The sequence below is a fragment of the Myotis myotis genome, unplaced genomic scaffold, assembly GCF_014108235.1.
Source record: "Myotis myotis isolate mMyoMyo1 unplaced genomic scaffold, mMyoMyo1.p scaffold_m19_p_10, whole genome shotgun sequence".
NCBI lineage: Eukaryota > Metazoa > Chordata > Mammalia > Chiroptera > Vespertilionidae > Myotis > Myotis myotis.
Window position 1 is genome coordinate 2,748,017 of NW_023416314.1, and position 27,209 is coordinate 2,775,225.

Below are 27,209 nucleotides of genomic sequence, written 5' to 3' on the forward strand. Positions count from 1 at the left end.
ATACCTGGGGGATGCTTGGGGTGCCACAGTTGAGAGACAGTGCAATGTTCCAAGGAGAAGTCAGGGTGGCCTTGTGAGGGGTGTGGTTTTGGGCAAATCACCTCAGCTCTTTGGCATTTAGTTCTTTATTTGCAAAAAAGGGTGATTGAGCTTTGTCTGCCTCAGTGTGGTCCTGCTAGTAATAAAAAACAATGAACACAGAGAGGATTCTGGGAAGATGTTTGAGGAGGAAGCCCCAGGAAACCTGTTTCCCCACCTAGAAAACATTGCGCTGGCCATTAAACTCTTCCTGATGTAGAGTAACTGTTTCAAACTCTGGAGTCTGTTGAAGGCTTGTAACTTCCAGGGGAAGACTTGGACGGTTAGTTTTGGTCAATGTTGGCTCTTAGCACAGTAGCTATTATCCCCCCCCCCCCCCTCCTCCAGGAGCAGCTTGCACACAGCTGTCAGGAATCAGGGTGGGCAAAATGGACTCTGTGTTCCAAATACTGGGGATCTGTGCTCTGATCTACGATTGCTGCTTCTGGTCACAGAAGTGCAGACAATGGGTCAGGTGGCCATTGTTTTTGTATCTTCCCTATTGTTTGCAATATCCTTCCCCTCTGGCTGAAGTGACTTCCAGGGGATTTAAAGGGCCAGCACTCTCTTTTTTGCCCCTGTATTTTTGCTATTTTTCCCCTTTTGGGAGGCTGACATTAAAAACTAGGACATTCAAGAACAACTTCACATAAGGGGAGAAGACCTTAAGTTTACAACTCAGGTGATCCTCAGCACAGAGGCAGCCTAGCGTAATAAAAAACAAAAAAAACAAAACATCCTCAATAAAGTAATAAAAACCATTAAACTCTGGAGGAGGGGGAGAATCTGATTCCCATATTTACAACATTATTAGAGTCAAATGTCCAGTGTTCACTAACAACAACAAAATCACAAAACATACAAAGAAATAAGAAAGTATGGCCTATTCAAAGGAAAAAAATAAGTCAAATGAAATTTCCTGAAAAAGACCTGATGGCAGATATACTAGACAACAACTTTAAAACAACTGTCTTTGTGATGTTCACAAAGAACCAAAGGAAGATGTGGATAAAGTTAAGAAAATGATGTATGAACAATATGGAAATATGAATAAAGAGATAGAAAACCTAGAAAGAAACAAAAGAGAAATTTTGGGCCTAAAAAGTAATATTTGACATTAAAAAATCGTTAGAGGAATTCAAAGACAGATTTGAGCAGGCAGAAGAAAGAATCAGTGAACCTAGAGACAGGACAATGGGAATTATTGAGTTTGAGAAACAGAAAGAAAAAGAGTGAAGAAAAGTGAACAGAAACTAAGGAACCTGTGGCATATCCCTGAGTGGACCAAGATAAGTATTGTGGGATTCCCAGAAAAAGAAAAGGGAAAGGAAATGGCAGAGAGAATGTTGGAGAAATAATGGCTTCAAACTTGTCAAATTTGTTGAAGGACATGAATATAAACATCCAAGAAGCTTAATAAATAAACTTCAAGAAAGATGAACTCCAAAGACCCACACTGAGACACATTATAATCAAACTTTCAAAAGTCAAAGATAAAGAGAGAATATTGAGAGCAGAATGAGAGAAGCAAACAGTAACATACAAAGGATTCCTAATAAGATTATTAGCAGAGTTATTATCAGAAACTTTGGATGTCAAATGGTAGTGGGCCAAGATATTCAAAGTGCTATAAAAGAAAAAAGGCAAGATTCCTATATCTGACAAACTGTCCTTCAAAAATGAAGAAGAAATGAAGACATTCTAAGATGAACAAAAGCTGAGAGACATTATATATTAACAAAAGGTGCAGTACAGCAAGAAGACATAATAATTATAAACATTTATACACCTAAGGACAGAGCATCAAAATATATGTAGAAAACTGACAGAATTGAAGGGAGAAATAGATAGTATACAATAATAGAGATTTCAATATTTCACTCACAATAATGGATAGAGAAACCAGACAGCATTAAGGAAATAGAGGACTTAACCCAATTAACTAGATGTAACAGATAAATACAGAATGCTCTATCTAACCATAATTACATATACATTCTTCTCAAATGCACATGGACATTTTCCAGGATAGACTGTATGCTGGGCCACAACTTAAGTCTCTACAGATTTAAAAAGATAGATATCATTCAAGTTATCTTCTTTGATCACAGAAGGAAACTGGAAAATTAAAAATATGCAAATTAAACAATAAATGTTTGAATAACCAAGAAATCAAAGAATAAATAACAAAGAAAATTAGAAAATAAATAACAAAATAAAAACACAATATGCCAAAACTTATGGGAAACAGTGAAAGTGTGACAACAGGGAAATTTATAATTATAAATGTTTACATTAAAAAACAAGAAACATCTCAAATCAACAGCCTAATTTTAAAACTTTAGGAACTAGAAACAGAAGAACAAAGTAAGCTCAAATTTAGCAGAAGGAAGGAATAAGTGATTAAAGCAGAGATAACCTAAATAGAGAATGAAAAAGCAATAGAAAAAAAATCAACGAAACCAAAAGTTGCTTGCTTCCATTTCATTTAGTTTTTACTGGAGATTTTTTTCTGTTCTTTCATTTGTGACATGTTTCTTTGTCTCCACATTTTGGCTGCTTCCCTGTGTTTGTTTCTATGTATTAGGTAGAGCTCCTATGTCTACTGGAATTGGTAGAGTGACCTTGTGTAGTAGGTATTCTGTAGGGCCCAGTAGCTCAGCCTCCCCAGTCCCCTGAGCTGGGCACTCTAGGTGTGCCCCTGTGTGGACTGTATGCACTGTCCTGTTGTAGTCGAGCCTTGATTGCTGTTGTGAGGAATTGATCCCCAGGCCAATTGGCTGTGAGGACCAGCTGTGACTACAGTGGAAGAGCTGCTGTGAAGGAGACACCAAATGGAGCAGGACTTGGTTTAGTGGGGCTTTGGTGCTCACTTAGTCTGCCTCTTGAGTGTGTCACTCAGGGAGGTGGTAGGGTTGTAATCTGGCATGGTCTGAAGCTGATCACCGAGTGCACTGGCTCTGGGGCCTTCCCGGAGGTGCAAAGTCACCTACTGCCTATGCCCTGCCTGGGGCCTCCTGGCATGAGCTACAGAGTGATCTGCAGATGGCTGCTACTTGTGTTGGGCTTGGAGATATCTAGGAGAGGCCAAGCTGTGAATCAAGACAGGCTGCTGCTAGTGCTAGGCCTGGGGCCACTTTTTGAGAGGTATAGGGCATGAAGAGGCCAAATGCTACTTGTTTGAGAGATTTTAGGAAAGTTTAAAGACTAAGCAAGGACAGATCATTCATATGGAAAAGACACCACAAACACCATGGGTGGGCTTGCAAGTTGGGTGGGGTAGGGTTTCAAGGAATCACCATGGCGGGGTGAATGATCTCAACTGGGTTGATGGAGACTCAGATATGGCACCTGCCTGTTGGCTTGGCTCTGTCATGGAGAGGTCTCAGCTTAGGAACAATGGCCTCTGCCAGCACTTTTGTCTGGGAGAAAGTTCCCCCCAGCCTTTTGGTTGATGCCAGACAATTTAGTTCCTCCCCATATGTCTCTGGATCCTTTCAAGCTGCTGCACCAGCACTGGAGCTCAGAGGGAGTGAGTCTGAGTAAGTCTGTGCATGGGCCCTTTAAGAGGAACTGCCTGGGACTCCAGCAGCCTCTGTGTCACTCAGCAATAATCCCCACACAATCTTCATGGATTTTACAGCCTGAAGTTACAGGGACTTCTCTTCCCAGGACTGGATCCCTGGGCTGAGGGGTCTGGTGTGGGACTGGGACCCCTTGCTCCTCAACGGAGACCTCCACAGCCAAGATATGCCTCCTGGTTAAAAAAAATGCCACATGTGGGTGTTGAACCAGCCTGTTCCTTGCCTCCACCCCTCTTACCAGTCTCAATGTACTTTACCCTTTAATTTGCTAGTTGTAGGACTGCCATTCAGCCAGATTTCAGACAGCTCTGAATGATGGTTGTTCTGTAGTTTAGCTGTAATTTTGATGTGGTTGTGGGAGGAGGTGAGTACTGTGTTTACCTACACCTCCATCTTTCTCTTCTCCAATTACTTTTGTCTCTAGAAGTGGACTGGGCCAGTACAGTCTCACAGTATCTATGTAATTTTACCATGTAATATTCATAACTGATCTATCATAAGAATTAGGGCTATAAAGAAGTAGAGTACAATTTCATGTAGTGAATTGTGGGGATATTCAAGTCAAAGTTGGACAACTACTTAGCTGGGAATGTTGTACAGTTTTCAGTGATGCATGGAATAAGTGGATTGTCCCAGTGGTTTTTAAACTTGCCTGAACATCAGAATCACCTACAAGATTTTATTTGTTTGTTATTTTTTTGTTAATCCTCACTTGAGGATATTTTTTCCATTGATTTTTAGAGAGAGTGGAAGGAAGGGGGAGAGACAGAGAGAGAGAAACATAGATGTGAGAGAGTCACATCTGTTAGTTGCCTCCCGTACACGCCCCAACCAGGGCTAGGGATTGAGCTTGCAACCAAGGTTCGTGTCCTTGGTTGGAATCAAACCTGTGACCTTTCAGTCCACGGGCTAGACACTGAGCCAAACTAGCTGACGTTACAAGTTTTTTTTTAAGTTTTATTTTTCTTAAAAGCAATATGCAGTTTACAAACTCAAATTATATCAAACAACTTATAAAAAAATTTAAATATACAAACATTAAATATTTGCATTGTTATACCTATGCAAATATTCATAACCAAATATTATGAATATTATGAGTTATAACAAAATGTATATTGTAGTCTACATTATTTCCTTTCTTTTCATTTCTTCTGAAGTTAATAATTGTCTTGATTTTTAATTTTCTTAGTTTGTGTACTAGTTGCCAATTCTTTCTACACCTCCTACAGCCTCTCAAAATGATTACCACAAGGTCAGTCCCATCAGACAACCTATTAGTTCCTTTGGAAAAAAACTTGAGGCATCTGTTTTGAAGTCTTCCACTTTCCTTCTCCCTGAGCTGGTCACTCGCAAGGCTTGCTGCACTCCAGACATACTGTGTATTTCTTTTGCTGCCATTCTTGATTTCCCTTGCCTCTCTCTCTCTTGGATTCCTTGTTTCTAACCTCATATCTTTTTTCTGTCTTGCTTTCCTTCCTTGTTTTGGTAAAGTACATCCTCCAGTAGTTTCATCAGATTGATGGTGTAAATGCAAAGTAATGGAGAGACACTTCTACCTCTTGACTTCTAGTGTTCCAACCTGGACTGGTTGTCTTCTGTGTGTTGTGAGCAGCTGCATTCTATAGGACCTTCTTCCCTTCACCCAGGAGATTTCCTTTGCTTGGTTGACTTCTCCTTTCTTGGATTACTTTTTTTTTGTTTTGTTAGATGACATGCTCTGTAGTCTTATGAAAAGAGATAAACTTTTTTTGTTGTTGAGATTTTGCAAAATTGAAAATTCTAATGATTATACTTTATGCCAGATGATAGTTTGACTGCTTATAGAATTTACGGTAGCCATTAATGCCATTCATGAATATTTATAGTTCTTCCTTTTCTGGACACATGACAGCTAGCATTGCAGTGTGACTTGCTTTAGACAACAAAACGTGAGTAGAAGTAGAAGGTATTTTATGGGCAGCAGACTCTAAGAAGTGGTGTACAATTTACCGCGTTTCCTCTCTGCCACTATGACTGATGTATTTGAGATGCTGGAGGCTCCATCAGCCTGGGTTCCCGGGGGGAGAGTGACTTGGGGCATATCTCTCCCTTCTATGCAGCAAGAAATAAAAGTTTCACTGTTAGGCATATATGGGTTGTTGATTGTCACATCATAATCTAGCTTATCCTGACTGAGACCAAGATACAGTCCTGGAGATGGAGAACTAATAAAATTGTAGGTGGTCTATTGTAGGGGCTGTGCAGTGACTGTAAGAAGCGTGATTAGACGTTGTAATGATGGCATTTTACATTGGGTAGTGTGAAATATTTAATGAATTGCCTGGGAATCAGATACCATTATTAAGAAAGTTTAAACTCAAGATGAAGATATGAGGAAACAGTTTGCTAGCATATGTTTGCTTATTATTTACTGTGCTTGGCAAATTTGTAAGAAAAAGTGTGCTCTGAAGAGAATTGGCCAATATGCAAGCAGGAAAGAAAGTGCATAGAGAGTTCCCAAAAATTCAGAGTCTTGAAATATTTGGAAAAGTCACTTCATTTTAGACTCCAAATAATAGGAGAAAAAATTAAAATGAGCTTTGAATGACAAAAGGCCACTTAAAATTCATTGTTGTGGCAAGGGTCAAAATAAGGGCATGGGCCCTAGCCGATTTGGCTCAGTGGACAGACCGTCAGCCTGGGGACCAAAGGGTCCCGGGGTTCGATTCTGATCAAGGGCAGGCTCCTCCCCGGCCTGGGCCCAATGTTTCTCTCACATTGATGTTTCTCTCTGTCTTTCCCTCTCTCTTCCACTCTCTAAAAATCAATGGAAAAATATCCTCAAGTGAGGATTAACAAACAAAAAGTTAAAAACAAAACAAAAATAAGGGCAAGGTTCTCACACCCACTGTTAAAGTTAAAATGTTTTAGGTAAAAAGCCCCCAGGATGTGGCACTCAGTTATCCCTTTACTAGGACAAATGTCTCAAGGAAAATAGACGAAGTCCGTGGATCTCCCACTTAATCCTGATAAACTCAAGTACACTGATCTTGAGATGAAGAGAGAATGGGTGGAGATGAGAAATCAAAGACATAGAACTCTGGGTTCTATATCTCTCAAAGAAGTATGGGCATGGTTACTGAATGTTATTGCTGACAAAATCAAATAGGTAAAAAGATAAGATATTGAAGAGTTGTATTGCTCAAAAGACCACCAGTCTGGACTGAGAAAGAGATTCAAGAACCTGAAACAACCCTGTCTACCAGCAGGAAGGTCTAAGAAAGAGGCTCAGCACTTGAGGAGAGCATGTTCAGATATGGCCCAGGAGAATAATGGAAAAGAAAGAATTTCTTAGAGGAAAGAGCCAGTAGCAGTGGAGTGTAATGGACAAAGGAGTTATTCCTGAGGTGCATAATGGAAGCTCAGACCAGCCACATCCCTGCTCCCAGGAATGGAGCCCTCAACTGTCACCCAGGAGGATTCAGAATCGCTGTGGACAGGGTCTTGGACTTCCATTCCTCCTTTTCTCTGGTTATCCTATTCCCGTGGTCGCAAACTGTGGCTCGCGAGCCACATGCGGCTCTTTGGCCCCTTGAGTGTGGTTCTTCCACAAAATACCACGTGCGGGCACGCATGTACAGTGCAATTGAAACTTCGTGGCCCATGCACAGAAGTCGGTTTTCGGCCTGGGCGAGTCTATTTTGAAGAAGTACTGTTGATATTTGGCTCTGTTGACTAATGAGTTTGCCGACCGCTGTCCTATTCTGTTTCATCACTGCATATTGAGTATGTGGAGCAGAAAACTTATTTTCAGCTGATAGGTCTCCTGACTAAGAGGAGAGCCACACCAAGATGTGATGTGTGTAGCACAACACCTCCCCCAGGGATGCTGAACTTGGTGTGTGTTGCTACGATTAGGTGGAGATTTTGGGTTGTTGCCCTTTGGGGAGAGGGTGAGTACATGCTGCTTGGTGAGGATAGTGAACTAAATGTTTAGTGACCTGAGGATGGACTGGTAATTATATATTTATCTAGTTCTTTTCTTTTTGGGGCCATGGTAGGGTTGCACTTATCTGACTATTTGAAGTTAGGCAAGTCCATGTAACTAACCATGGCCAATGAAATGTGAGCAGATGTGATGTGTGCCACTTCCTGACAGTTTTTTTAAAGAGCTGGTGACGAAATGATTTGTCCTATTTTCTTTTCTACTGTGAGGATAGGTGGATACCCCACGAGCTGGGCTCCTGCTGAATTGAGGTCGACACACAGCATCTGAAATGTGGAAGTTGTTTGTTACTACAGCATAACCAAGCTTATCCTAACTGATACAGAATTATGTTTTGTAATTTTTTAAAAAAATGTACAAGTTAAATATATTGCTCCAGTACCTTCTTGAGTTTAGTATTGGTGTTGACGGTCAAAACCATTCTGATTCCTGTTACATTGGTTGTGACCTCTTTTTTCCTTTTTGGATTTCCTCTTTAAACTTGGTATTTGTAAGTATGTGTCCCTGTGTGAATTTATTTTCATCAGTTATGATGCACCTTTTCAAGTTGGAAATTCATGCTCTTTAGTTTTGGGAAATTTTTATGAATAATTTAAAAAATTTATTTATTTTTCAATTATAGTTGACATTCAATACTATTTTATATCAGTCCCAGGTGTGCAGCATAGTAGTTATGACTTTATATAATTTATGAAGGGATCCCCTGATCAGTCTAGTACCCTCCCGGTACCATACACAGTTATTACAATATTATTGACTATACTCCCTATGCTGTATTTTGCATCCACGTAACTATTTTGTAACTACCAATTTTTACTTCTTAATCCCTTCACCCTTTTCACTCAGTACCCCCACCCCCTCCTATGTGGCAATCATCAGTCTGATCTCTGTGTTTATGAGTCTGTTTCTGTTTTGTTTATTTGTTTATTTTGTTCTTTAGATTCCACCATAAGTGAAATCATATGGTATTTGTCTTTGCATAATATCCTGGAGGTCCATGCATGCTGTCACAATGGTAAGATTTCATTCTTTTATGGCTGAGTAATATTCCACTGTATATAAGTGTGTCCCCCCAAAATGTATACACACTTTAACAACTGATAGCTCAATTTTGAAAGTGAAATGTATTTTTTTTAAATATATATTTTATTGATTTTTTACAGAGAGGAAGGAAGAGGGATAGAGAGTTAGAAACATCGATGAGAGAGAAACATCGATCAGCTGCCTCCTGCACACTCCCTATTGGGGATGTGCCCACAACCAAGGTACATGCCCTTGACCAGAATTGAACCTGGGACCCTTCAGTCCACAGGCTGATGCTCTCTCCACTGAGCCAAACCAGTTAGGGCAAAAATGAAATGTATTTTGATAAACACTGCCTTTATAATAATTCAAAGTGTGTGTACACATTTTTTGGGGGTACACCCTATATGTACCACCTCTTTATCCAATCATCTATTGATGGGCACTTAAGCTGCTTCCATATATTGGCTATCCTATACAATAAAGAGGTAATATGCACATTGACCATCACGCCCTCACACAAGATGGCCACCCCCATGTGGTCACAAGATGGCCACCACAAGATGGCCAGCAGGGGAGGGCAGTTAGGGATGACTGGGCTGGCAGGGGAGGGCAGTTGGGGGTGACCAGGCCTGCAGGGGAGGGCAGTTGGGTGGGGACCAGGCTGCAGGGGAGGGCAGTTGGGGGTGACCAGGCCTGCATGGGAGAGCAGTTGGGAGCTACCAGGCTGGCAAGGGAGGGTAGTTGGTGGGGGCAGGCCTGCAGGGGAGGGCAGTTGGGGGCAATCAGGCTGGCAGGGGAGCAGTTAGGCATCGATCAGGCTGGCAGGGGAGTGGTTAGGAGGTGATCAGGCTTGCAGGCAAAAGTGGTTAGGGGCAATCAGGCAGGCAGGCAGGTGAGTGGTTGGGAGCCAGCAGTCCCAGATTGTGAAAGGGATGTCCAACTGCTGCATTAGGCCCGATCTTTGTGGGGCCTAAATCGACAGTCGGACATCCCCCGAGGGGTCCCAGATTGGAGAGGATGCAGGCTGGGCTGAGGGACAACCCCCCCCCCCCCCGTGCATGAATTTCATGCACCGGGCTTCTAGTTGTAAATAATGCTGCAACAGACAGAGGGGAGCATATATCTTTTTAAATTAGTGTTTTGTATTTATTTGGATATATAACCAGAAGAAGAATTACTGGGTCATAGGTAGATCTATTTAAAAAAAATTTTTTTTGAGAAAGCTTCATTCTATTTTCTTTCTTTCTTTTTTTTTTTTTAAGGTCTCACACATTTATTACTGAACCAACCTACTACTGCAGAAAAAAAATCAAAAGAGCAAAATCATGAATCTAATAATTTTCCAATTAAAATGCCCCAACTGTCCTGACAGTAGTGGTCTTTTCAATCATTTAAAGGTGCAGGCAATCTGGACACAGCATAATCACACACTCTCATGTGTGATTCCTCATAGGCCCAGTTTGGTTCTTCTCCAATGTCTCCTCTTCGAGTTGTACCTGATTTCATTACCAGTTTTCATCGGAATCCATTGGGGAATGGCTGATTCTGCTTTTGTTTCTTGGCCAGGAACCTCTTGATCCCGAAAGTCTTGTGGGAAGACATGGCGAAGGAGAAGGAAACGCATGTGCCGTGATGGCAGAGAAAGAGCCATTCTGCTTCTACAGTGGCTGTACCAACCTGCTTGCCCACCAACAGTGCATGAAGGTGCCCTTTTCTGCACGTTTTTGCCAACATTGCTGTTTGTGGATTTATTGATGATAGCCATTCTGATAATCACATTGTAGTTTTAATTTGCATTTCTCTGCTGATTAGTGACATTGAGCATCTTTTCATATGTCTACTGGCCATCTGCATGTCCTCTTTGGAGAAGTATCTATTCAGGTCCTCTGCCCATTTTTAAATTGGATTGTTTGTCTTTTTGGTGTTGATTGGAGATCTTTATAATTTTGGATATTAATCTCTTATTAGATGTGTCATTGGTGAGTATATTCCTTCATTAAGTAGGCTGTCTTCTCATTTTGTTGATAGGTTCCTTTGCTATGCAAAACCTTTTTAGTTTGATGTGGTTCCATTTTTTTATTTGTTTTCCTTGTCTAAGAATATATATCAGGAAAATATTTTTAAGAACAATGTCAGAGGGTTTACTGCCTATGTTTTCTTCTGGGAGCTTTATAGTCTTGAGTCTTACATTTAAGTCTTCAATTCATTTTGAGTTTATTTTTATATATGGTGTAAGAAAGTGGTCTAGTTTCTTTTCTTTTTGCATCTATATGTCCAGTTTTCCCACTCCTATAATTTTAGGAATATTTGGAATAGATTTTCTTTACACCATTGTATATTCTCGCTTCCTTTGTCACAGACTAATTGATTGCATAGGCATGGGTTTATTTTTGAGCTCTCTATCCAGCTACATTGATCTATGTGTCTGTTTTTTATGCCAGTACCATGCTGTTTTGATTACTATAGTCTTGTAGTATAGTTTGCTGTCAGGTAGCATGAAATGATCAACTTTGTACTTTCTCAAGATTGCTATGGCTATTCAGGGTCTTTTGTGGTTCCATATACATTTTTTGGAATATTTGTTTTAGTTCTGTGAAAATGTCATTGGTATTTTGATAGGGATTGCGTTAAATCTATAGATTACTTTGGGAAGTATGGACATTTTAATGATGTTAATTCTTCCTATTCATGAGCATGGTATATGTTTCCATTTATTTGTATCTTCTTCAATGTCTTATAATTTTCCCAGTACATGTCTTTTACCTCATTGGTTAAATTTATTCCGAAGTATTTTTAATGCAATTGTAAATGGGATTGTTTTCTTAATTTCTTTTTCTCATAATTTGTTATTGGTGTATAAAAATACAACTGATTCTGAATATAATTTTGTATCCTGCTATTTTACCAAATTTATTTATCAGTTCCAATAGTTTTTGGTAGCCTCTTTAGGTTTCTGCCTATAAGCAGTATCATATCACCTGCAAATAATGACTATTTTACTTATTCATTTCTAGTGTGGATGCCTTTTGTTTTTTCTTTTTGTTGATTGCTATGGCAAGGACTTCCAATGCAATGTTGGATAAAAGTGGTAAAGGTGGATGTCCTTGTCTGGTTCCTGATCTTAAGGAAAGCACTTTTAGCTGTTTTTCACTGAGAATGTTAGTCATAGGTTTGTCATATATGGTCTTTGTTATGTTGAAGTATGTTCCCTCTATTTCTACTTTGCTGAAAGTTCTTATCATAAATGGGAGCTGGATTTTGTTAAATGCTTTTCTCTGCATCTATTGATATGATCATTTGATTTTTACTGTTTGTTTTGTTTATGTGGTGGATCACATTAATTGATTCATGGATATTCAACCAACAACCTTGCATCCCAGGAATAAATCACACTTAATCGTGGTGTATGATCTTTTCAATGTATTTCTGAATTTGATTTGCTAATATTTTGTTGAGATTTTTTCCATGTGTGTTCATTAAGGATATTTATTGGGATATACATTTTTTTGTTAATGTCTTTGTCTGGTTTTGGAATTAGGGTAATGTTGGCCTCATAAAATGAGCTTGGGAGCCTTTATTTCTTAAAATTTTTTTTGGAATTGTTTGAGAAGTATGTGTTAATTTTTTTTGAATGTTTGAGAAAATTCACCTATGAGACTGTTCGGACCAGGACTGTTGCTTATTGGAAGTTTTCTGATTACTGATTTCATTTCATTAGTAGTAATCCATCTGTTCAGATTTTCTGTTTCTTCTTGACTTAGACTTGAAAGATATGGCTCTAGGAATTTATCCATTTCCTGCAGTGTGTCCAATTTGTTGGCATGTAATTGTTTGTAGTGTTTTCTTACAACCCTTTGTATTTCTGTGGTGTTGGTATCACTTCTCCTCTTTTATTTCTAATTTTATTTATTTGGGTCCTTTCTTTTTTTCTTGGTGGGTCTGGTAAAAGATTTATCAAACTTGTTTATCTTTTTCAAAGAACCAGCTCTGGTTTCATGATTGATTGTACTATTTTTTTAGAATCTGTTTTATTTATTTTTCTTGATTTTATTATACCCTTCCTTTTACTCACTTTGGGCTTTGTTTTCTTTTTCTAGCTCCTTTTGGTGTAAGGTTATATTATTTATTTGAGATTTTTCTTGTTTCTTGAGGCAGGTCTGTATTGATATGAATTTCCCTCTTAGGATTGCTTTTCCTGTGTCCCATAGATTTTAGATTGTTTTGTTTTTACTTTCATTTGTCTCAAAGGTATCATTTTATTTTTTAATTTGATCTTATTGTTAACCCAATCATTGTTTGTAGCATGTTATTTAGCCTACATGTGTTATGTGCTTTTTTTCTTGTAATTGATTTCTAGTTTCATACCATTGTGATAAGAAAATACGCTTAATATAATTTCAATCTTTTAAAATTTACTGAGGCTTGTTTTGTGTCCTAATACATAATCTATCCTGAAAAATGTTCTATGTATGCTTGAAAAGAATGTGTGTGCTGTTGCTTTGGGGTAAAATGCTCTAAAATATCAGTTAAATCCATCTGGTCTAGTGTGTTATTTAAGGCCGCTGATTCCTTGTTGATTTTCTGTTTGGATGATCTATTTATTGATGTCAATGGAGTGTTAGAGTCCTCTACAATTACCCTATTAATGTTGATCTCTCCATTTATGTCTGTAAATGCTTGCTTTATAAATTTGGGTGCTCTTCTGTTGGATCCATAAATGTTTATAAGGGTTGTGTCCTCTTGTCAATTGGTTCCTTTATCATAGTCCTTTGTCTCTTGTTATAACCCTTGTTTAAAGCGTATTTTGTCTGATGTAAGTATTGCTAACCCAACATTTTTTGCTTTCATTTGCATGATATACCTATTTCCATTCCCTTACTTTCAGTCTGTGTGTACCTTTGAATCTGAAATGAGTCTCGTATAGACCAGATATGTATGGGTTTTATTTTCTTACCCATTCAGCTAAGATTGGAGCATTAAATCCATTTACATTTAAAATGATTATTGGTAGGTATGTAGTTACTGTTATTTTATAGTTTATATTTATGTACTTTAAAAAATATATCTTTATTGATTTCAGAGAGGAAATAAGAGGGAGAGAGAGGGTTAGAAACATCAGTGATGAGAGAGAATCATTGATTGGCTCCCTCCTGCATGCCTCCTACTGGAGAATGAGCCCACAACTTGGGCTTATGCCCCAACTGGGAATCGAACCCGAGACCCTTGAGTCTGCAGGCTGACGTTCTATCTACTGAGCCAAACCAGCCATGGATTTATATTCTTTTTCTTCCCTCTTCTTAAATACTAGAGGCCCAGTGCATGTATTCGTGCACTGGTGGGGCCCCTCGGCCTGGCTAGCGATCAGGGCTGATTGGGGCTATCTTGCTCAGTCCTGATCAGGGCCGATGGGGGATGGCTGGCGGGGGAGGGACTGTGGAGGTTGGTGGGCTGGGGAGGGACCACAGGACGGCTCCAGGGTGTGTCCAGCCCATCTTGCCCAGTCCTGATTGGCCAGACCCCAGCAGCAAGCCAACCTACTGGGTTAAAGCATCTGCTCCCTGGTGGTCAGTGCATGTCACAGTGGCTGGTGGAAAAGTTGAATGAAAGGTCGAATGAACAGTCAGACACTTAGCATATTATGCTTTTATTATATAGGATGTCTTTTAAATATTTCTTGTATTACTGATTTGGTGGTGATGAACTCCTTTAGCTTTTTCTTGTCTGGGAAGCTCTTTATATGTCCTTCAATTCTAAATGATAGCCTATCTCTGTAAAATAGTCTTGTTTGTATTCCCCTGTTTTTCATCACTTTGAATATTTTCTGTCAATCCCTTCTGGCCGGTAAAGTTTCTGTTGAGAAATGAGATGACAGTCTTAAGGGAACTCCCTTGTAGGCAACTAATTGCTTTTCTCTTGCTATCTTTAAGGGTCTCTCTTTGTATTTAACCTTTGGCTTTTTAATTATGATGTGTCTTGGTGTGGGCCCGTTTAGGTTCATTTTGTTGGGACTCTCAGCACTTCCTGGACTTGTGTGCATATTTCCTTCACCAGGTTAGGGAAGTCTTAATCATTGGTTCTTCAAATAGGTTTTCAATTCATTGCTCTCTCTTCTCCTTCTGGTTCCATTATGATGCAAATGATGGTACACTTGATGCTGTCCCAGAGGTTCCTTAAACAAGAATTATTTTCTTATTCTTTTTTTCTTTTTGCTGTTCTGATTAGGTGATTTTTCACTACACTGTCTTCCAAGTTGCTGACTTGATCCTCTGCTTCATTTAATTTGCTGTTGATTCCTTCTAGGATATTCTTTATTTCAGTTATTGTATTCTTCATTCTGACTGAAGGTTTTTATTTTTATGGTTGCTGTTATTTTTTTATGTTTTCTATGTCTTTGCTGAAGTTCTCACTAGATTCATTAGGCATCTTAGCAGCCAGTTTTTTGAACTGTGTATCTGGTAGATTGCTTATCTTCATTCCATTTAGTTCTGGAGTTTTCTCCTGTTCTTTCATTTGGGACATGTTTCTTTGTCTCTTCATCTTGGCAGCCTCCCTGTGTTTGTTTCTATCTATTAGGTAGGGCTGCTACATCTCCCAGTCTTGGCAGACTGGCCTTATGTAATAGGGGTCCTATGTGGCCCAGCGGTGCAGTCTCCTTGGTCACCTGAGCCAGGTGCTCCAGGAATGTTCCTTTTATGGGTTGTATGTGCCCTTCTGTTGTAGCTGAGCCTTGATTGCTGTAGCACATTCGTAGGTGGGGGCTGACACTCAGGTTCACTTGCTTTGAAAACTTGCCATGACCACAGTGGGGCTAACCCCACAGATCAGAATTTGCCCCAGCAGGGCTGTGGTTGTTTCATTTGTAGAGCTAATCGGGTGGTGCTCTGTTGTGGTCTGAAGCCAGCCACCAGGTGTGTTGGTTCTTGGGCCTCTTGAGAGGGGCTCTGGTGCATGCCTAGGTCCGCCACTGCCTGTGTCTGGCCCAGTGCTACTTGGGAAGGACTACAAAGTAATTTTCAGTTTGTAGCTGCCTGTGCTGAGCCCAGAGGTGCATGGGAGAGGCCACACGTGACTCAAGGCTGGTTGCCACCAGAGCTGGGCAAGAGGCATAGGGAGCACTGAGTATTTGTGAGTGAGTCTGTGCACAGGCTCTTTAAGAGGACACCAGTGTTTCCAGCAGTCCTCTATCTTACCAGGACAGAATCCCCACCAATGTTCACTCCTGTGGACACTCCTCTTTCCAGCACGGGAGCCTTGGGATGTGGAGCCCTGTGTAGGGCTGGGACCCCTTGCTCCCTGTGAGGAATTATGCAGCCACTATATCTTTCCCAATTATCAACTGCCACGCATGGGTATGAGACCAGCCTTGTTTGTGTCTCTTCCCCTTCTACCAGCCTCAAGGCTTCTTCTTTAATTCCTTAGTTGTATGACTTCCATTCAGCTAGATTTCAGGTAGTTCCGAGCGATGGCTGTTCTGTAGTTTAGTTATAATTCTGACGTGGATGAGGGTGAAGGTGAGTACAGCATGTCCCTACTCTGTCATCTTGTCTTGCACCTCATGAATTATTTTATTGTCCTCCTTACCTTTTGTTTGTCTTTTCTTGTTTTCTTCTTCTTTTTTCCCTTTTGGAAATCTTTCTACTTTGAAATATCAGTTACAAAAAACTTAAGAATGGTACATGCTCTTTGCCCAGTTATCCCAAATGTTAACATTTGAACACATTTGCTTTATGACTCTCTCTTTCTATACATATTCATACTTATATATGTACACATATGTGTATACACATACATATATTTAAATTTTTAAAAATTTGTTGTTGATACACATGTCCCCCATTTGATGTTGAATCACATCAACTAGTGTTCTAATTTTCTTATTTTTTCTTCTATTTCCCATTCTTCTTACTCTACTTTCTTAGATATTTTCTCAAAATATCTTCCATATTATCTGTAAAGTTTTTTATTTTTGTTATCAGAAAATTACAAAAGCTCTTTATGTTTGTACAGTGTCCTTTTCTTTCAGCATTCTATTCTTATTTTGTGGCTGTTGTATCTTCTTTTATATCTGAGGTTGCTAACAATTTTTAAGAATTTTTTTCCTTTGCATAGTTATTTCCTCTGTTATCACTTTCTGTTTGTTTGCTTTGATCTCTGTCTTTCATATTAGATGCTTTCTTACCCCCTTAAGTATCTATAACCCTTGACTGTCAGCTCATGAGTTGGTAGCAGACCAAAGAGCTGATTGGAAACTTTGAGCTTGAGGGGGTCCCTTTTCAACCTCAGTGAGTTGTTTGTTAGAAAACAATGCCAGTGTCTTAGATCTCTCACATTGGTTTGTCATATTCCCTAGACAGTGTCTACCAAACTCCTGCCTGAGGGATAAAGGTCTGGTTGCCAGCATTCAGGCTGTGAGTCTCAGGATCCCATATTTAGTATGACGAAATAACTTATTTCCATTGTTTATGGTCTATATGCACCCCCTCAATTGTGCTGGTTGAACCCTAGTCCAGAGGCCTTCTGTCTTACCCTTCGTAGAGAACAAACCTTCAGTCTTCTGCCGCAGGTGTGAGAGGAGCAGTGGCACGCAGCATGACGTGGAGAAGGGAAGAATCCAAACTGGAGGCTGGAAGGAGTGGCCAGTGAAGGAGAAGGACAACCAGGAGCGAGTGGTGTCCCCGAGACAACTGAGACGCGGTTTCGGGGAAGAGGGGGTGATTGTTTCTGCCAAATAGTCTGGTGAGTGAGATGAGGATAGAGAACTTACCATTGGACCTGGCAAAGCAGAAGTCATTGGTGACTTTGCTGAGCGATGTCTTCTGGGGTAAGGAGGACAAAAACCCGGTTGGAATGATTCCCCATCTCAAGGTCCTTAACATAATCAGATCTGCAGTGTTCCTTTACCATGTAAGGTAACATATTCACAGCTTCTGAGATTAGGATGTGGACATCTTCGGGGGCCATTAGGCTGCCTACCACTATGGCTTTAGCTCTTTTTAAAGTTTCTGATCCTCAATTTCTTTACCTGAAAGATGGGATAATCATACCTCCTTTGAACTCAACACATAATAGATATGAAAGTTAACAAATTTCCTTTTCTCATTTCTTCACCCAACTCTGGTCCCTGGCAGGAGCGTTCCTCGTAAGGCCTCAAGGTAAGTTAAGAAAGGGTAGGAGACCAGCCAGGCACCTCACCTCACCTAAGGGCCCCTAGTGTAGCAAGCTTCCCCTCCCACCCTGCCAGACTCTCTGTGTGGGTCCTCTAGAGCACCTGGTGTGACTGTGGTTGTTTCATCTGGTCTGAGGGGCACAGAGGAAAAGGCGTGTGTACCTGTGGGTGGGAGAGAGTGAGAACAGCCAGGGCCCACGCACCCAGCGCCTCCAGACTGAAGTTCCTCTAGGAAAGGAGCCCTGTTGATTTTTCCTCTTACTTATTCCAGACATCGGCTGAATGCTTTACAAATATTACTGCATTTAATCCTCAAAACAATCTTATAAAGGGGTTCTATTATTACCTGCATTTTATAGATGAGAAAACCGTGACTCAGATTATGCCGCTCCCGTGGGTAGCACGGGCAGTGCGCCGCAGAGCTGGGAAGGGGCCCAGTCCGCTCTTCACTTCGCTGCAATACTGCTCTGGGGAAAATGCTTGCACAGTTCAGGCTACAAAACAGGCCACCTCCCCCTCTGCCCCCGGCACCCCACCCTCCCCCACTTCCCTTTCCTTAGGGCCAGCAGGGATGAGCATCTGCCCCAAAGGGCTGCTGTCCACTCGCCCTCCAGGCCTGCTGGGGCCTCCCTGGGACAGTCTTCCCCGATGGCCTGCCCCGCAGAAGCCCAGCCTCCTCCTGTGTGTGCTCCGGGAGCTGAAATTACCCACCTCGCCTGGTCCATGTCACTCTGTAAGCTAGTACCTGACCCTCCGCCTGAGGGCAGACACCACATGGCTTGTTCCTGGGTGTCTCCCTCAACCTCCTTCAAAACTTGCCTTTCTCTGTATCTGATGGCAGGTGCGAATCCTTTCCCCAGAAAAGTGTTTGTATGTTTGTGTTGAACTTCTAGGAGGTCACGGACGTCCTGAAATCCGCCCACAGACTCTGTAGTGGTCCCTGGCTCTCCGGTTAGGAACCCCTGAGCCATGTGAGACAAGCCCGGACCCTGAGCATGTGCTCTGCATTCTGTGAGGATGAGCCGTGCAAGGAGGGACCGGGGCAGGCGCTCAGCTAAGAAACATGCATCCTGCGGGTGCCATGGGGGGTTGGGGGTGGGGGCTGCTGTGGGCACTGGAGGCCCTGCCCACAGGGAGCTGCCTTGGAGTGGGGAGGCAGCACGGACAGCGATGTGTCCATCAGAGCATCAGGAGCCCTGGGACCAGGGCAGCGGCTGCTGGGGTCCAACCCCAGCAGGTCCAGGGGTCCCCAAAGGTGTGGACGGAGTCGGCGAAGAAGAAATGACACAGAGACAGCGTTCAGTTGATCAGCAGCCTAGCCAGGATCTCTAGCCAGGATCTCCAGCCAAGTTCTGTTCAGGATCTCCAGCGAAGTTCTGCTTAGGATCTCTAGCCAAGTTCTGGTTTGGTCCTCTCACTAGGTTCTCCAGCCAGGTTCTCCAGGTGCTCCAGCCAGGTTTGGTCGCCAGATTCTGTAGCCGGGTTCTTCAGCCAGGTTCTGGCTAGGTTCTCCAACCAAGTTCTGTCTAGGATCTCCAGTGAAGTTCTGGTTAGGATCTCCAGCCAGGTTCTGTGTCCATGATCTCTTGCTAGGTTCTCCAGCCAGGTTTTCCAGGTTCTCCAGCCAGGTTCTGTCCAGTTTCTCCAGCCAGGTTCAGTCACCAGGTTCTAGTCAGGTTCTCTTGCCATGTTCTATCCAGGTTCTGTAGCCAGATTCTGTCTCTAGGTTCTTCAGCCAGGTTCTCTTGATAGGTTCTGTCTCTAGGTTCTGTGGTCAGTTTCTGTCCAGGATCTTTTGCCATGTTCTCTCCAGCAAAGTTCTTCTGTCTCTAGGCTCTGTGTCTAGGTTCTGTGTCTAGGTTCTGTGTCCTGTTATCTTGTTACATCTGTATTTATACCAGTTGATTCCAATCCTATCAATCTCTATTCCAAAGGTTAGGGAGTTTCTTATCTCCATTCCAGGGAGTAAAGATTATGTAGCTTAAGCATGATTGTTCGTAGTTAAAGTGATTAATTACCTGCCTGGCACTTAGTTAAGGGGTTTTATTCCCTCCCTAACATCAGGGGAAAATCCCTACCTGGGGAAACAACCTTTCTCAGAGAGGTGACCTTGGTTAAAACACATAGTGCCAAGAAGGTGAGCAAACATATTAAGAACAGTATGCCATATATGCCAGGTCCCTTGAAACAGCAAGGATGGACCGGCTCCTGGCAAGCGGCCAGATCGTCAGGGACACACAGACCGCGGGAGGATGTGCAATGTCGTCCTGAGATTACAAGAAGGCCGCGGTGGATCAGATTCGGAAAGACCATTTGGCTGCTGTGGGCAGAGCTGACTGTGGGGGGGCCACAGTGGCAACAGTAGGTACCCAGAGCCTAGGACTCACCGGGGCCCCAAGGCCAGGGTATGAGACTGCAACGCTGGGAGCCTATGCTGGCTCACCAAGTCCACGCCAGCACTCCCAGCTTCAGCGTGGGGCCCGGAGATGGCACAACACTAAGTCTGCGTTAGGGCACAGCCGGTCACAGCCCGGTCCCCAGACTCTCCAGGCGGGGTTCTCAACATTAGAAAATTAACAAAATACTGACTTTTAAAGAAACAAATGGGAGCTATCACGTATATTCCCAGTACTTAGACAGCTATTGTTAGCGTTTTAGTTTATATCCTTTCAGCCTTTTTTAATGCGTGCACACATATTACACCTAGAATAATATATTCAATGTATTTATGCTACATCCAGAATATTAGATTATATATACGTACAAAACTAAAAGAAAAATGAATTCATGTTGGCATATTGCCTTGTAAATAAATCACAAGATTATTTTTTCTTTTTCTTTCTTTAAAAAAAATCTTTATTGTTAAAAGTCTTACATATGCCTCCCTCTTCCCCTCATTGGCCCCTTCTAGCCCCCCTGCCCCACCCAGGCCTTCACCACCAGGTTATGCATACATGCACACAAGCTCTTTGCTTGATCATTTCCCACCCACCACCCCTGCCTTCCCTCTGAGATTACCTTTTAGGCATTGAATATTTTGCTATACTTTGTACCATTATTTATTTGCCCAATCCTTTATTGTTGAATAACAAATGGTTTTCAATTTTTGCTGTTATGAACAGCTCTGAGAGAAACGTTTACCACTATACATGGATGATTTTTAAAAATAAAGCCCTACATGTGGAATTTTTAGATCCCAAAGTAAGAAAAAATTAAGCAAACTAGGATTTGGCAAGCCCATGCTAACCTCCACTTTCAGCAGCGTGAATGCGGTGCCCGCTCATGCATGCCCTGGCCGGGACGGGCATCGCCTCCCCAGCGCCCCTTCCCTTCCTGGCTATGCCACGGGAGGGAAGCCAGCCTCACCTTGGGCTCCCCATATGCTCCTCCTGCGAGTGGGTGAGCTTTGGGAGGTTGGCAGTGGGAGGGGCGGCTGGAGGTGGTGGTACTTGGGAGAGAGAGGGCTGGGAGCGCTCTCCTGGGCGTGTGGCTGCGCTATTGGAGTTCTGGCCACGGAGCTCAACGGTGCAAGCACATGACCCTTGTTCTGGGCTGACGTGTTGGGCCAACGGAGGCCAGAGGTGGGTCTGGAAAACAGGGGGTGAGGGTGAAACAAAGGGGACACCCCATTGTTGGCTCCAGGAGCTGCAACAGAAGCAAATATTTGGAGGCCAGGATTGCTTTGCTTTCTCCTTGAGATCAGCAGACTATTGGAGGCTGGGATTAATTTGAAGAAATTTACTAGCAGAGTTTGTGGCAGATAAAACAGTTTGCTTATTTCACACTTGTATGGCCACCTGCTAGGAACTGTTTGTTCAGTTTCGGATTCTTTAATTAAAATCAACATAAAACAGATTGAAAACATCCCAAGAAGGGGATGCTTGATTTGCTGGAGGATATCGCAGAAAGATGGAGCAAATGGGTTCAAAAAGTGCTTCGTCACCAAGCGAGCAGGCGGGTGGGAGCGGGCAGCCTGGACAAGGGTGGGGTGTGAGCACGCGCATGTGTGTGCGCACATGGCTGTGGGGAGGAGGCGGGAACTCACAGGAGTCCTCTTCCCTCTTCGGCCTTTTCCGTGAAGCTGGTGGGCGGGGCTGGGAAAGTGAGAGTCCTCTTGCTTTTACTGGTTGGAAAAGGTCAGCTACAGTTTTTCTTCTAACAAACAGTCACTGAGTCCGTGTCAGAAATTGTGAGTAACATGCAATCCCTAACCTCAAGAAGCTCGGAATCCTGTGAAGGAGACAGAAAAGTGAAATGGAAATTATAACCCAGTGCGTGCCCAGTGTGGTGAAAAGTGCCAATGTGGGGTGCCGTGGGAGCCCGGGTAGCCCCTCAGCCTGGACTGTGGGAGCAGCAAGGGCTCTGGCCAAACTGGCGAGAAGAAATGACATCCATCTCATCCGAGGCCTAATGATGGGCTGGACATGATTCCGGTTCAAATGATGTATCAGTGAGTGATTACTGCAACATGCTGTGTAACAAGCATGTATGCTGTCCCCCTGGCCTATCACAATGACTATTTGTTTAGTTCTTGCTTCTGTGAGTTGGCTGAGGCAGGCCTCGGGGTGATCTAACGGTGGTGGAAAGAGCACACCCAAGTGAGCCCCCTCACACGGCACTTAACCTTTAGTCAGATCGCTCCCACTAACATTCCATTGGCCAAAGCAAGTCAGAGGGAACGGGCATATGTTCTGCTTCTTAGTGCGATCACACCCTCCACCTCTGTGGAATGCTGGCAAGGAATGCCGTGTGCCCGGGAGACGGTTGCGTGGAGTTGGGGAGCTGTTTCAGGATGAGGAGCAGCACACACAGGATAGGGCTGGCGCCCGGGCCCTGCGCAGGGGGAGCACGAACACGCAAGGCTGGAGGCTCCTGGAAAGGCCCGCAGGAGGAGACGTGAAGGGAAGCCTTTGCCCGTATCCCCAGGCCCTGAGGAGGCACGGGAGGGTTTTGAGCCGGCGGGGGTGTAGGGGGAGGTGAGATGGGCAGCACACACCTCAGGGTGATCCCTCAGGCCTCAAAGCAGAGGCTGGGATGCAGGGGTCAGAGGGGAAGGTCAGACCAGTTAGGACACCAGGTCACCCAGGTGTCCTTGTTCCTGCGGAGACTCAGGCTGTTTGGCTGCTCCTGGTTTTATAACGGTTTTTCCAAATGTTCACCAAGTTTCAACGCTTGGTATGCCAGGATGTGCAGGAGCCTGCTGCGGCCAACACAACCGGGTCAGCTGAGCTGGAGAGGCAGTGAGGAGTTCGGGGGTCCTGAGGCATCCCACCTATCTTGGCCTTGACACGGTGCAGCCCTCTGGACCTCGCTGACACTCTGCAGTCCCCCCTCCACGCCCTCCCTCCCCCCCACGCTCCTTAAGGCAGAAGCCAGAGGCCACTGTCCTGGTAAGAACCACTCCGCCGCACTGAGAGGGTGAGCCCGCCCCTCCCTTCCTGTCTGAGCTGTACCGGTACCGGGTACCGGGAGCAGGTATCTCTGAGACTCTGCAGACCCTGCTGGGCACAGGCCCCTGCAGAGAGGCTGGGCTGGGCCCAGGGGGAAGCCAGCCCAGCAGGCTCAGCCCAGGCACCTGGTGGTCACTCAGGTCTGGAGTGAGCACTTCACATTTTGCCTCCCACCCCCAACCGCCCCAGCCTGCGGGAGAGCACTGCACTCAGGGCGCCAAGCCCGCCGCAGGCCCATTCAGCTCCCTGCAGGCCCTGGGCTGCTGAGTCTGCTGCCCCAGCTCTCCGGGCCTTGGGTCTTTCATCATTAGTCTATCCCAGGAGGGCGCTATCAAATGGGGCATTGGGCAGGGACGTTCCTGAAAAACCTCTGCTCTCAGTCCCCCAGCACCCCTGAGCATCCCCTCCTCCCCCCAGCACCCCTGACCATCCTCTCCTCCCCCCAGCACCCCTGAGCATCCTCTCCTCCCCCAGCGGCCCTGACCATCCTCTCCTCCCCCAGCACCCCTGACCATCCTCTCCTCCCCCCGGGAACCCTGACCATCCTCTCAGTCCCCCCAGCACCCCTGACCATCCTCTCCTCCCCCCAGCACCCCTGAGCATCCTCTCCTCCTCCAGCGCCCCTGACCATCCTCTCCTCCCCCAGCACCCCTGACCATCCTCTCCTCCCCCCAGCACCCCTGACCATCCTCTCCTCCCCCCGGGAACCCTGACCATCCTCTCAGTCCCCCAGCACCTCTGAGCATCCTCTCCTCCCCCAGCACCCCTGAGCATCCTCTCCTCCCCCAGCACCCCTGACCATCCTCTCCTCCCCCCAGCATCCCTGACCATCCTCTCCTCCCCCCAGCACCCCTGACCATCCTCTCCTCCCCCCAGCACCCCTGACCATCCTCTCCTCCCCCAGCACCCCTCACCATCCTCTCAGTCCCCCCAGCACCCCTGACCATCCTCTCCTCCCCCCAGCACCCCTGACCATCTTCTCCTCCCCCCAGCACCCCTGACCATCCTCTCAGTCCCCCAGCACCCCTGACCATCCTCTCCTCCCCCCAGCACCCCTGACCATCCTCTCCTCCCCCCAGCACCCCTGACCATCCTCTCCTCCCCCAGCACCCCTGACCATCCTTGAAATGGCCGCTGAAAGCAACTGCCTCCTCCCTTGGGCCCAGCAAACTCCTGCCAACGCTCTCACCTTACACGTGGCTCCTGCTGGAGTTCACGCCACTTGTCCACATGCCTTCACCTGGTTGAGCCCCAGCCCCCAGCACAGAACTGGCAGGTGCCAGGGAAGTGGAGCTAGAGAAATGAGTGTTAACTCTTGGAGCCTAATCGGCCTGGCAAATTTTGCCGCTTCCTTCCTCCTCTCTCTTATGAAGACACTTCAAGTTTGTAGCCCAGACTAGCTCTCCCTTCTCTGTCACCCTGCCTCCTCCCTGGACCATTGCATCCCTGCTGGGCCTGCGAGAGGGATAGGTCTCTAGTGCTGTGCTGAGCTCCCGAGGCCCTGAGGGTGAGGACTCATCAGTTCCATCCCATCCTACCCTGACTGCTCTCGGTGCCGGGGGTGGTGTCTGCTGAGTGCTCAGCTGTGCTGGTGACATCTTAGTGGGCTCGGGCTGCTCAGCAAATACCCAGTCTGGGGGCTTGTAGAACAGTTATTTCTGCAGTTCTGGAGGCTGGAAGTCTGAGGTCAGGCACCCACAGATGCGGTGTCTCTTCTCACAAGGACACTAATCCCGTCCTGAGGGCCCCACCCTGCTGACCTCAGCTGAACCTATTCACCTTCTGAGGGCCCCACCTCTAGATACGTTGCACTGGGGGGTAGGGCTTCTACACATGACACTTGGGAGTAGGGACCATGATTCAGTCCATAGCATCCAGCCAGCCCTGTGCTGGGGTTTCTTCTGCCTCCTTCCCACATCCACCCTAATCGGCAGGGGCCTTTACTAGGCTCTGGAGGACAGAGAATAGTGGACTGGTCATGGGTTTGTGGCTGAAGTTGGGGTTCAAGATGTCCCACGGCTGCTGCTCCCTGGCTGTGTGGCCTGGGAAGTGACGTCCTCTGAGCTCAGTTCCTGCATGAGTGGGCTGGTTTGACTGCGGGTGCTAACTTTGCCTTTTGTGTGGAAGGCGCTGTGTGTGCTGGGCTCTAGGCAGGAAGAATGCCATCACCGCCATCAGTACCTCATCGTCCAGGTGAAGTTGGCGCTATGAGGATTCTCAGTAACCACGCACATCTCTGCAGGACCAGCTTCCTGTTTCCAGGGACCCCTGCCTGTTGTGATGTTGCTGTGAGGAGCAAAGGAAATGATGCCTGTGTGTGTGTGTGTGTGTGTGTGTGTGAGAGAGAGAGAGAGAGAGAGAGAATATTGCTGGGCATGGAGGTGGGGGAGATGGGATGAAGGGCTGGATGGGCCCTCCCACCTCATTTTAGGAGAAAAAGGTCAGACAAGAGAAATCTGCTTGGATTTTGGAGAAAAAGATAGCAGGTTTGAGTTCCAACTACGCCACTTTCTACTGTGAGATTCTGAGTGAGACGCTTCTGTGGTGTCAGATTCCCACCTCGAAGATGAAATGAGATCAGGAATAAACGCCAACAGCCAGCAGTGAGCACGGAGCACTACGCACTATATAGCCGGTGAAGTGGTGGGTAGCCGGGCTCTCAGAATGTCCTTAAAAATAAAACTTCCCTTCCTGGATTTTATTTTTCTTTGCTCATCGTCAACCAGGTTGTCAGAGAAGGAACTGAGCTCAGAAATGTCGGGACTTGCCCAGGCGCACCGCACCGGGAGAAGGTCATCAGGGCTCCTGACCCAGGCTTGCCTGACCGGGGTCCTGGCTCCTGCCAGCCTCAGGGGCCTTCCCCCCCCAGCCACCTGCCTGCCTCGTGCCTTTGTTCCTGGCTTTGTGCCAGGGCAGTGGCTGAGCCCCTGTGGTGTGGGGGCTGCCCTGAGCCTCTGTCCCTGCCCTGTCCCCTCCCCCTATCCCAGAGACTACCCAGAGTCCGGCCCTTGGGGAGGGCCCGCTGCTGAAGGAGCGTCTCCCTGGGTTGATTAGCGGCCTCCTCCTACCAGCATCAAAGCTTCAATTAGCGCGGGCCGCTCGCAACCCTCTTGCAAAACTCCGATAAGAATAGAATTTTCTCTTGGAAAATGGATTTTTATTCAGTTGTGTGTACTGTTGGTTAAATGACCTACTCTCCACGCGGGCACCAAGATTCCAGGGACAATTAGGGGCTTGTCAGGAGCTGGTTATCGGAGGGAAGCAGGTGCTGCACTGGCGAGCTGTCTCCCACCCTGATGGCGGGGAAGGGGCAGAGGCAGGTCCAGCACAGCCTCTCCTCCGGGCGGTGCGGGGGTCCGCTGGGGGTGCTCTCCTGGGATGGGGCTGGCTCGGGGGCCCAGCCTTGCATGTGGACTGGAGTGCGCGCGTGACACAGCAGGTGGAGCGCCTGCGCTGGGGGAATGGGAGGCGAAGGGGACGCCCTTACTCTGCCATGAGCACCCCTCCTCCGAGAGAAGGGGTGGGGTGGCTTTTGGGAAATGCTGTCTCCTTAACCTCTTGCCTCTGGGGAGGGAAAGAAACCGTCTGCACCCAGCCCGGGACAAGGCCTCTTCCCTGAGTGGCAGAGACAAGGTCACTGAGAGGTCATTTGGTCCACTCCTCTGGCTGCAGCCACCACCGGGCTTGAGTGTTATTTTTTATTTATTTTTTTAGTAGTAATGTCAACTTATTTGTTGCACTATTTCTTTTTTTAATATATATATGTACTAGTGGCCTGGTGCATGAAATTCATGCCGGGGGGCGGGGGGGGGGAAGGGGTTCCCTCAGCCCAGCCTGCACCCTCTCCAATCTGGGACCATTGGCTTCTAACCGCTCACCTGCCTCCCTGCGTGAGCACACTAACTGTCTCTGCCTGA

General features: G+C 45.3%; 1 long non-coding RNA gene across 2 annotated transcripts; it reads left to right on the forward strand.

The window, feature by feature from the left end:
* The first annotated feature begins 8,556 nt into the window (after window positions 1–8,556).
* LOC118662608 lies at window positions 8,557–20,597 on the forward strand. Of its 2 annotated transcripts, XR_004969807.1 has the most exons (5): window positions 8,557–8,665; window positions 10,243–10,380; window positions 17,240–17,412; window positions 17,805–17,828; window positions 20,020–20,597. It is a non-coding gene; the product is annotated as an uncharacterized LOC118662608 (long non-coding RNA). The 2 variants fall into 2 exon arrangements; XR_004969806.1 differs by lacking the exon at window positions 20,020–20,597 and having other exon boundaries at window positions 17,240–18,300.
* Window positions 20,598–27,209: the final 6,612 nt, after the last annotated feature.